Source organism: Cervus canadensis, chromosome 18, assembly GCF_019320065.1.
Source record: "Cervus canadensis isolate Bull #8, Minnesota chromosome 18, ASM1932006v1, whole genome shotgun sequence".
NCBI classification, from domain to species: Eukaryota; Metazoa; Chordata; class Mammalia; order Artiodactyla; family Cervidae; genus Cervus; species Cervus canadensis.
The window spans coordinates 57,346,958-57,358,525 of NC_057403.1; the positions used below are offsets into that span (position 1 = coordinate 57,346,958).

The 11,568-nt window shown below is 41.8% G+C and overlaps 1 non-coding gene across 1 annotated transcript; it reads right to left on the reverse strand.

Moving 5' to 3' along the window:
- Positions 1 to 4,081: 4,081 nt before the first annotated feature.
- On the reverse strand, positions 4,082 to 4,154 carry TRNAG-UCC. The gene has a single exon. It is a non-coding gene; the product is annotated as a tRNA-Gly (tRNA).
- Between the last annotated feature and the right edge of the window lie 7,414 nt (positions 4,155 to 11,568).

Sequence of the window (11,568 nt, forward strand, 5' to 3'; positions counted from 1 at the left end):
GGTTCTTTCTGAGCACCAGAAGCTCAGACACACTAACATGGTCGCCAGTGACCAGTGACAAGCTGGTAAACGTTTAATAACTGACTCTCAGGAAAAAAACAAATGAAACCACTCATTTGTAGCTTTTGTGATTTTCCATGGTGTAAAGTCCTGCCATGGCAGATTTTAAGGTACCCAGCTGACCTAGCTGAAGGTGGAGTAGGGAAGAGAGGTGCACACAGGGGTCCCTCCTGAGCTGACACCCACCCTCACAACATCCACTGCTCCACAGAAGGAATCACCCTTGATTGCCCCCCAATTGTCACCTTTCCCACCTCCAGCGTATGGTGAATTGAAAGTACCTGTAACTGAGGTGTATGCTGAAGCAAGAGTGTTGTGACTTCTGTGGCAGGGTAACTTCAGTCCAGGACTCCTGGAATCCAGAGAGTGTCCGGGGCACGTCATTTTGTAGAGGAATGAATAACCATTTGCCAGGTGAATCAGGAAGGAAATGAGACCTGCCTCTGCCCTGAGGGTTGGGTTTGTGTCCCAGGAGCTCAGATGCCTCCTGCCCTCAACCCTCCTCTCCATAATCACACCATGATAGCCATCTCAAGGACTTTGGGGATCTTCCTGGCTGTGTGACTTCTCAAGGAGTGCTCAGCCTGAATTTCAACTCTTATTTTTAAAACGAGGTTGTCAGACTAGTATACAGTGCTGTTTACCTCAAGCTGACAAAGCACTAAGTAATCAGTGGGAGAAAACTTTGTTTTGTAATTTAAAAAAATGCTATGACTGTGAGAGGAAGTTTAGCCAGGGTGTTTTTGCTCTTTTGTGTTGTTTTCGCTCTAAAGTTCCATCCCATCTAGATTTCGCTTCCTACCTTCACGTCTCTTTCTGACTGCTATAAGTTACCACCTTTACTCATAGGACTGAGTCATATCCCTCAAGAGTATGGAGGCTAAATCAAGGGTCACAAATACTGCTCAGAGCTCCTCTCCTTGCTCTGGTCTGACTTCCCTCTAAACAACCAACCTTCTTTCTATTGCTGGGGAAGTGCTTTTCATGTCCTGCCCGGAATATTCCAGCTGTTCCTAATTTCTGTACAATAACATGCACACCTAAGGCCTTGACCATATGAACCCTTTCTAGTTTTCTAGCTCCTTCTAGGAAGGGAGTTTGTGAAGGAAAAAAAAATGCTATGGAGCTGGCACACAGTGAGCAAGGGAGAGAGGAGGAAGGAGTTTTCTTCATCTACTTAAATACTTAAGTAGTGTTACTTAATACCTTGCTGTAGTAAATACTTTTCTGCCATCACATACTACACTCTATCCTTTTTAATGTACTTTATTATATATGTGTTTTATGCTCACTGCTAGTCTTATATATTAATATATTTCTAGTTAATTTTTGTTGTCTGAAGCATGTTCTCGCGGATTCCTCAAGAAACAGTTTCTCATGGAAACAGCACTCCCCGGGTTTTGGCATAATGATAACAGTTTGTCTGTACTGTTAAAGAAGGAGTCTTGATTCTAATGATTTTTCTGACTTAGTTTGAAGTCTTTATTGCCTTTGCATAATATTAAATACTATGCTTTCTGAGATTCCTTGGCTTTCCTCTTCCATTTTTATCTGAGCCCTCACTTTTCCATGTCTCTGTTCTTCTATCCTGCTCAGCTTTTATTCTACTCAGCATTTCCTCCCTTTTATCCTGCTCAGCGTTTCCTCCCCAGGGTGGGATCTTATCCTGGAAAGGAACCCTGGAGGATGGGTGTTGAAAGTTCACAGAGGCTAAACTGTTTCATCCCTTTCCACACTATTCAGGGACCTGTTTTTTAAAACAAAAATTGTCTTTAAATTGAAGGATAATTGCCTTAAGTATTGTGTTGGTTTCTACCAAACATCAACATGAATCACCATGGGCCCCTTTTAACTCACCCACTATTGAAGTAGGCAAAAACCCACCCAGTTGCAACTGCTAGTCTCAGATTGGCTTGTCAAGCTTCACCATGAATATTCACTGACTATTTTGGGCGCTTCAGATGTCCTATTGCTTCTCTGCTTCTTACCATATAGTAGATGCCGGTATATCACGGCTCTGTGGCACTTGGTTTGCCTTCTGTTTTACTTTGTGGGTTACCTGTTTATCTACTTTTGTCATAAATATTGTCCATGGGCCTTTTGTTTGTTTGTTTGTTTTGGTATTATCTAGTTTCTCTGCTTTTATGTGGGAATTTGCAAAGATCTAAAATAAATTTGCTCCACAGCCATCTTTCCAGAATTTCTTGTCATTACCCATCATGTACACCTGATTAACAAAGGCTAGAATTAATCAATGTCTCCTGAGTAGAATGTACTTTAACTTATACCTTATCGTTATTTCCTATCCAGAGATGTCTCTAGCTTTTTTATCCCTTAAAGTTTCGGTTTTTAACTTCAGTATGTGTTTAGGTTTGCCATAGGTTGCTTGTCATTCCATCTTGTATCCCACTGTTTCTAACTTTAATTACTTTCCTTCTGAAAAACAAACCTTTGAGGTTCTTTTAGTCAGCGTCACTAGTTGTAAACTCTTTCAGAGTTTGTCTGAGAATGTATGAATTTTGTCCTCACCTTTTATGGTATTTTGGCTGGGTATAGAATTCTAGGTTATCATTTTCTCTCATCATTTTGAAGAGCTTTTCTTACTATCTTCTGGCTTATTGTTTCAAATTTTTTATCGCCTTACCTTTCTGTCCTGCCTTCTTGGTAATTTTCTTAAATCTATTTTACAGTTTACTAATTATCTCTTCTGCTTTGTCGTCCCCACTGTTCAAACAATCCATCAAGTTTTTTATTTCAATGACTGATTTTCCCTTTCTAGAAGTTTTATTTGGTATATTTTCAGGTTTACTCTTTCTATTTTCATAAATATTGTTCTTATATTTTCAATTCTTCTATTTTAAATAGTTTTTATCCAATAGTTCTATTATTTGAAGTTTTTGTCTGTTTGCTATCTCTTCCTCATGGTTGATTGTTTCTTTGTGTGTTTTTAATTTCATTATTGTTAGCATATCTTTCACAGGGTTTATTTAATTGAACTTTGTACAGTGTAACTTGAGGTTATATTCTACTGTATTTGCTTCTACTAGGTGCCCCAGAGGTATTACTGACTCAGAGCCTAATTTTTCTCGTCGGGAATTCCTGGATCACTTGAGTAATGAAAATTGCTCAGGTTTAGACTCAGTGTTATAAATTCTAGGTGAAAATTTTTCTGCTCAGAACTTAAGATATGTCAGGGTTTACCCGTATCTCCCTGTGCTGGTGAGTGAATGTTTTCTAGCTTCCTTTTCTTAGAGGTGAGTGCCCTTTTGATGGTCCTGGTACAACGTGGTATTCTTACTTCCCACACCACTCCTCATACAGACCCAGTGTCTTCAATCTTTATGTATGAATGAAAACCTATTTCTAGGTTACTGGAACTGGTCCAGGATGCACAGCATCTCCTGATGCTCTTATCTTTCCAGTTTAACAATGCTTTCAACCCCCAAGAATTTTCTTTACTTTATTGTGAGCTCAACTGTAACTTAAAAACCTCATCTGAAATATGTTCTCGCTCTTTTTTTTTTTTTTTTTGGTTCATGCTGACCAGCTTGTGAGACTGTAGTTCCCCAACCAGAGATCAAACCAGGACCCCCCACAGTGGAAGCACAGAGTCCCAACCACTGGACCACCAGGGAATTCCCTGTTTTCTAGTGTTTTAGAATAGCTTTTTAGTGGGAAGGTTTTCAGATGACCTAATCAGCCATGTTATCAGAACTGATATCGCACGCATAAAATTTTAACTTTCCCTAGAGGGTGAGTGGAGAGTGAAGGGAGTTGGAAGGAAGGGAGAAGTGAGAAGGGCACGGTGAAGAGAGGAATTGTAAGAGAGCCTTCTTTTCCAGGTGCCTTCATTGACGTTTGGACTCCTGCTACTTAACTGGTCCATAGTGAGCAGTTTCAGCATCACCTGGGAGGTTTGTTAGAAATACGGAGTCTTAGGCTCCATTCCAGACCTACCAAGTTAGAATCTGTATTTTTATATTTAATTTCTTTTTTGCCACACTATGCAGCATGATCTTAGTTCCCTGACTGGGGATTGAACCCATGCCCTCTGCATTGGAAGCACAGAGTCCTAACCACTGAACCACAAGGGAATTCCTGAGAATCTGCATTTTAATAAAAATGTCCAGGTGATTTGTGTGCACATACAAATCTGACTTAGACTATTTCTGATCTAATTACCTTCCATAAAATGACTTTTTTTTTTTTTTTTTTTGAGGTCAAAAACCTTCCACTCTTGTCGACCACTTCTCTGGCTTTAACTTTTTCTCCAGTTAATTTTTAAACACTTTCCTGAAATGACTTTTGTATTGAGGTATTTGAGAACATTCCTATTGGTGATATATTGAGGAAGTGTTAATGTGACAGATTGTCATATTGAATATGACAGCAAAATCTTAATGCTGTAGCAAAGCCATTATGAAATTCTCAGGGTATTTGCTTTCTTACTCAACTCTGCAGGGTAGAGAATTGAGAAAGTGGAGCATTCTGTATAGAGAGCTTTAGAGAGAGCTGTATAGAGAGCTTTTATTTTTCACTGGTGTATTTGCTCTGCACATGGAGGATTCATATTTGCTCATACCCCAACAGTGCAGAAGAGCTCCTTTTGCTCCACATGCTCACCAACACTTACTGTCTCCTGTCTTTTTGATACCATTCAGACAAATGTGAGGTGATAACTTGTGGCTTTTTTGGTTTGCGTTTCTCTGATGATTACCATTGTTGAGCATCTTTTTGTATACTTGTCCATCCATATGTCTTCTTTGGGAAAATGTCTATTCAGTTCTTTTGCCCATTTTTAAGTTGCTTGTTTTTAGCTTTTGAGTTATAGGAGTTTCTTATATATTTACATTTTGGATATTAACCTCTTATCAAATATATGGTTTGCAAATGTTTTTTCTCATTCTGATTGCTTTTTCATTTTATTGATTGTTTCTTTTGCTGTGCAGAGATTTTTAGTTCAGTGTAGTCCCACTCATTTATTTTTGCTTTTGTTTATGCTTTCAATACTGTATGCAAAAAATTGTTGCCACAGTTTCAAAGAGCTTTTCTTTCTCCCTGCCCCCCACCCCTCTGGCTAGGAACTTTACAGTTTCAGGTCTTATGTTTAAGGTTTTAATTCATTTTGAATGTGTATTTGTGAGTGGTATAAGATTAAGGGACTTAAGAAGCATAAGAACCGAATGTAAAGTATGAATCTTGGTTGGATTCTAATGGGAACAAGCCAACTGAAAAAAAGCCATTGGGGGGATAGTTGGAGAACTCTTGAGTATGACTAGATTTCAGATTATGTTAAGAGATTACTGTAATTTTGTTAGGTGTGATAATGACATTGTGATTATATTTTTAAAAGTGTCCTTTTCAGTCAAATATGCATTTTGGAAGTGTTCACAGTGGGAGTGATGGGTGTGTGGGATTTACTTTAAAATACCAGCTAACAAAGTGAGTTTGAGGGTATTAGGTAAAAATGAGATTGATCATGAGTCTGTAACTATTGAAACTGAATGGTGGATTCATAAGATTGTGTTATACTTTTCTCTCTTCTTTAATGAATGCTTGAAAATTTCCATAATAAAAAAATGTGTTTTTTTTTTGTTTGTTTGTTTTTTTTTTTAAAAAAAAAAAATGTTTTTAAGAGTCCTAGATTTTTAGTCAAGAAGCAATTTCAGCAAGAAGTATGATTTGTCATAAATATGTGCTTTTCTGAGAAAAGCACTCAGTATCGATTCTTTTTTTCCTAAATGCTTAAGATTTATCTTGAATTTTTTGACTCTGAAATGTTGTGGGTGTTTCTGCTGAAAACAAAGGACAGCCTTTCAAGAAAGACAAATGTTGACCATGGAAATGCTAGGAGTGGAATAGAAATGTGTTCACATTATGTTATATATATGCCCACACAGAAACCTGCTCATAACTATTCCAAAGGCTTTTTTTTCTCCCCAGGGCTTTATTTTCCATGACAAATTCCCATAATTTCAAAATGTGTATTTCAGACTTTGTTGAGTTATCAGAATACTGCCATGATCAGGAGTTTGGAATCAGACACACCTATATTCAAACCCCAGCTCTGTCACCTATGAACTGTGATGATAGAGGGAAGTTTTACTTAAATTCTTAGAACCTTGATTTCTTCAACTGTCAAATGGGACTAATTATAGTCCCTACCTCATAGAGTTGTAGTGAGGATTAAATGACTGTATCTCACATGTGGAGAGTTTAAATGATCATGTTCTTGGAATGCTGTGAGTGTCCCTAGAATCCTAGCTTGTTTGTATGTGTTAGAAATCTAGAAACTCAGGGACACGGCCCTTTGGAGACAGATGCCTCCTGTCTGTCTTTACAACCCCATCTCAGTTTCAATACATAACTTCTTGTGTCGCTGTAAGGCATTCACTCCTCTGAAGTGCATTTGTACAAAATTCCTCTATTTCTGGAGCTGACAACTCAGAAGTGCAGTTCCACGTGTTTGTTTGTTTCATTTCCCTTTGGACTTGGTTTGTCTTCTCAAATTCCCCCAGGGGAAGAGAGTGAGATGTGAAAACTAAGCTTAAAGACTGTTTTCCTTGATTGAGGAGGGCACTGCTAGATACTGCCTGGGCTACACAGATGAGCAAGGCCCACCTGTGTCCTCAGGGCCTCAAACGTGTGTCTGTGTGTTCAGAGAGGAAGGACGGTGGTGTGAAACGCAAGTTTTAGAGTCAGGTTTTCACTGGAATCTTGGCTTCCTTGCATATCTTTGGCAAGTCATCTCTTCTGTCCTTTGAACCCCAATTTTCTCAGTTATAAAATGGAGTTTACGTCACCCGTTGTTGGGTGGATCAAAGGAGACAGTTTGAACTACACAGTGCCATGCATACACTCACTGATGTTTTCGAGAGTACGTCCGACTTGTGTTGGCATCCCAACAGGCATCAGAACAAGCAGGGAGCAGCACCTGAACGCTCAGTAGACTGCTGGAGCACGAGCTGGGCCTAGGGAGGGTCTGAAGCAGAGTCTAGCCCCACTGTCTTATTCTCAGCCTCCCTGTGCTGCTCCTGGGCCCAGACAAGGGAGCTTCCCAGGATGTGGTCCTTGGTCCAAGTTGCAGTGTCCCTCAGAGCATCCAGGAAAGCCCTACTCAGAAGGACAAGGAATGAGGAGTCACAGTCCCTAGGGTCACTCTGCACCTTCATACAGATCATTATGGGATCCCCAGGGCATGCTGGCCAGTGTGCAAAGTGCTGGGAACATAGCGTGAACCAACAGACGTGGAGGTTGTAAGTTCAATGAGCAGTCCTCTGGGTCTTCCATGTGTCTGGCCCAGCACTGTCCAGTAAAACTTCCTGTAATAATGGAAATATTTATGTATCTGGGCTTCCCTGGTGTCTCAGTGGTAGAGAATTCGCCTGCCAATGGCAGGAGACATGGGTTTGATCTCTGAGTCAAGAAGGTCCCCTGGAGGAAGGCATGGCAACCCACTCCAATATCCTTGCCTGGAGAATTCCCATGGACTGAGGAGTCTAGCGGGCTACAGTCCATGAGGTCGCAAAGAGTCGGACGTGACTGAGCGTGCAGCATGTGTGCTATGCAACTCAGTAGTCCCCTTGCCCCATGTGAGCATAGGGCTCTTGAAATGTGGTTTGTGTGATTGAGGGACTGAATTTTAAATTTAATCTTAATTAATTTGAACAGCCACATGTGGCCAGTGGCTACCATATTGGACAGTATTATACAGCACTGGAAGCATTCTGAGAAAATTAGAAGGGTACCCACACACACCAAAGGTTTGATTTCCCTTCTTAAGAAAGAGCTGTATCACTCAGAAGACCTGATTTTAGCTCTGCCTCCCACTGTGTGTGGATTTGTTATGGTACCTGGCCTCTCTGTTGAGCTTCCTCATCTATAAAACAGGAACAGAAGGATTGGATTAAATTCTTTCTTTCATCCTAGATTCTGGACTCTCTTGTGATTGGCTTTTTATTTGCATGGTATATTACTGTGCCATTGCCTCTGTAACAATATGCCATGGACATAGGAGTTTAAAACAGCAGAAGTTTATTTTCTTAGTTTTGGGAGGCCAGAATTCCAAGGTTGGTTTCATTGTGTTGAAATCATGGTGTCAGCAAGGACTGTGTTCCCACACAGTCTCGAGATTCGATGGGAGGGCTCGAGGAAAAAAATCAACTTCTGGTGGCTGCCAACACTCCGTGGCTGGTAGCTGCATCACTCCAAGCTCTGCCTCCCTGGCCGCATGTCCTTATTTTCTGTGTTTGGATCTCACTCTGCCTCCTTATCAGGACACTTGTGATGGCACTTGGGGCCCACCAGACAATCCAGGGTAATCCCCCACCTCAAGATCCTGAATTTAATCATTCTCAAAGACTCTTTTTCCATATAAGGTAACATTTGCGGGTTTCGTGTATTAGGACCCAGTGTCTTTGGGGGCTGCTCTTCAGCCTAACACACAGTACTATTTAATAATTTGGGTTAGCTTTCAATCAAAATAACAGCCCTGTGATTGGATGCATGCGCGTTACCGCCTGCCCACATGCTCTCCAGGGGAAAATGGTCCCAGCTTTCAGAATAGGGACTTGAGTTCGGTATGAAACACACTTCCCTGCTCCCACCTTGATTTGTTTATGCCAGAACAACTGTACTAAAAGATTGACTCATGCATATGCCCCAGTTCTTATACTCCCAATATTGAAATAATGCCCACATCACCAGCAGTCTCCAAAACATGTGGCAGGGGGCTTTGACAGAAATTCGAGACAAGAAGACCCAAACTGTATTGTATGGGATGAGAGGAGACGTTTGTTGGATCAGTTGGGTAAGTGATATTTCTCTAGTGGCATACTCATAAATTTGAAAATATAAAGGATTGGCCCTAACACATCCCAGGAACAGCTTGTAACTGATTTGGAAAGTCATGTTTTACTGTTACTTAATCAAATCTGAGAGCAGTGGTTGGGGAAGTAGGTTTTGTAAATATTGCTCTGAAGCTTTCACATTTCAACAGAGAACAGATGCCAAGTGTTTTTAGTATTATCAATGTTCAAAGTTATTGAAATAAACCACAGATACACTCCTTGAAACAGCAAGATGCCAACAATGGCCTGGGGTGGGGAAAAGGTGGAGAGCAGAGGAAGAAAAATGAATTTGTAAAGTTTGAAGGAAGAATAAGTTGGCTGAAAGACCTTCATTTTCTTTCTTTCTCTTTTTTGCATAAGAGGCCTAAAAGTGAAATATTTGTCGTCACAGAGACAGAGAAACACAATTATCATTTAATATGAGTCACAACGTTGTGTTGTTCAAAAAGGAACAAGATGACTTAGAGGCGGAATAAAGTAACTTCATTTGTGTCTCAAGAACACAAAGTTCTTTTGGTTTGCTTAAGTCCTTGGATTAAATCAGTGGACAAACATCTGTTCTGTTCCCTCAGGTGGTCAGTGGTTTTATTACTTCCCATTCACCAGTAATGATGAGGTATTTCTTAAGTATCAGGCAGCATGCTTTATTTGAATTATCTCATTTAGTCCTCATGTTGTCCTATAATAGCGCTAGTATCAATAGCTTCCCAAGGACAGAGAACACAGTCTTTCCCCCACATCTAAAGAAAATCTCACTGACTTCCCGCTTCCCGACAGGGAGGGCATTTTTCCTTCAGATTCCTGTCTGGTTCTGACTGATGAATTAACACTTTGGTTTCCCAAGTGTGCTCGTGGCAGGCACTTGAGTTCTGTGGACCGGTGCCATAGAATACTGGGTTCACATGTGCCTTCTTAACAGGCATTTATGGGGCTCTTGCTAGGCCAGGCCCCAGGCTAAGTGTTGGGGACACACTTGTCCTCAGCCTCCCAGAGCCCACAGAGTTTTCAACGAGAGTGCTATGGACATTTTAGGCCAGATAGTTCCTCACTGCGGGTCTGTGCTTCTCATAAAGAGACTTCAGCATCCCTGGCCCTGACCCACTAAATTCCTAGCAGGGAGACAGCTAAAAATTCCAAGGCACATTTCCATTTGCCTCCAGAGGGCGCTGCTGCCCCTGGTTGAGAACCTCTGTAAGGAAGATGGATTTGGAACAAAGCAGAGAAAGTTTAGATGTGCGTCTTGGGTGTGGTGCACACTTGTCTTTTTTTCTAGGAATTTGGCCCATTAGGACAGTAGAAGGTGGAATTTAAAAAGCAGAGAGAAAACCAAATCCCTTTATCTGAGAAGTTGCTGCTGCTTAGATGCTGCTGCTGAGGCGGGGACCAGGAAGCTGCTTTCTTCCTTTTCCTTCATCTCCTCTCCATGGTCTCCCCTCCACTACCCTGTCCCCCGTCTCCATCAAAGGGGACACCTGATGGACCTGAGTGACTGAGCCTAAGCCAGAGGCAGAGGGGAAGCCTGAAGAGGCACAGTGAAGGGCTAGGTGACCCAGAGCACCGTGGATGAGAGAGGGGGGGTAGGAGGACTCCTCGATAAGACTGGTCAGCAGCCTGAGGGCACAGGTAAAGACATCCTTTCCCCTTCCTCCAGATCCCTGGAGTGTGCTGATTCAGCCCACAGCAAGATTATCCCAGTCACCAGACTGTACCCTCCCACCCTTCCCCCTTTCTGTTAACAACATAGTAAAGGGTTTACAGTGAGAAGAAGAATAAGGCCGGGACCCTGCCCTCAACAAACTCAGCATCTGGCCCAACTCTCCCTCACGACACCTACCAAGTGCTACGCATTGTCTGGGGGCTGGGAGGGAGTGACGTAAACACTGCCTTGGCCTACGTGGAGTTTGGAGACCAGCAAGAGATTTCTAGGACCAACTCATTTCAAAGTTGGACCCGACATGTGGTTGGCAGGAGTGTGGAGGGACCGAATCATCATGCACAGCCGGTGGAGATATAGCTCGGTACGGCCTCTGCTGAGAACAGCGAAAGCTGATGATGCAGGCACCTTACGACTCAGTGACGCCACTCCTGCTCATGCACCCCAAAGAAACCCTCCTGGGAATACACCCAGTCAGGGACCGATGGCATGTTCACAGCAGCTTTCTCTGCAGTAGTGAAAGAAGGAAAAAGCATCGGAAATGGTGAACAGGAGGATGAAGGAATACGTTCATCATACGTTGGGATACATCTGTGAAAATGTGTGAACTGAAACTTCACATATGCCCGTGGACGTGTCTCACTAATCTGATCGTGAACAATAAAAGCACCGTTACAGAATAGTATGTACAGTATGATCCCATTTGTATTGTTTATTGTTGGCCACATCATACAGCTGGTGAGATCTTAGTTCCCCGCCCAGGGGTGGAACCCTTGCCCCCGCAGAGAAAGTGCAGAGTCCTAACCACTGGACCGTGAGGGAATTCCCTGTATTAAGTTCTAAAACACACAAAAGGATGCAACATATTGGTTAGACATACAAGCGTAGATAGTAAAAATAGAATGAAATAAATGGGAATTATAAGCCCTAAATTTATACTCGCAGGTAACTGGAAGAAGGAAAAAGGGAATGTAATTGTTCATGAGACTGCAGGGATCTTCACCC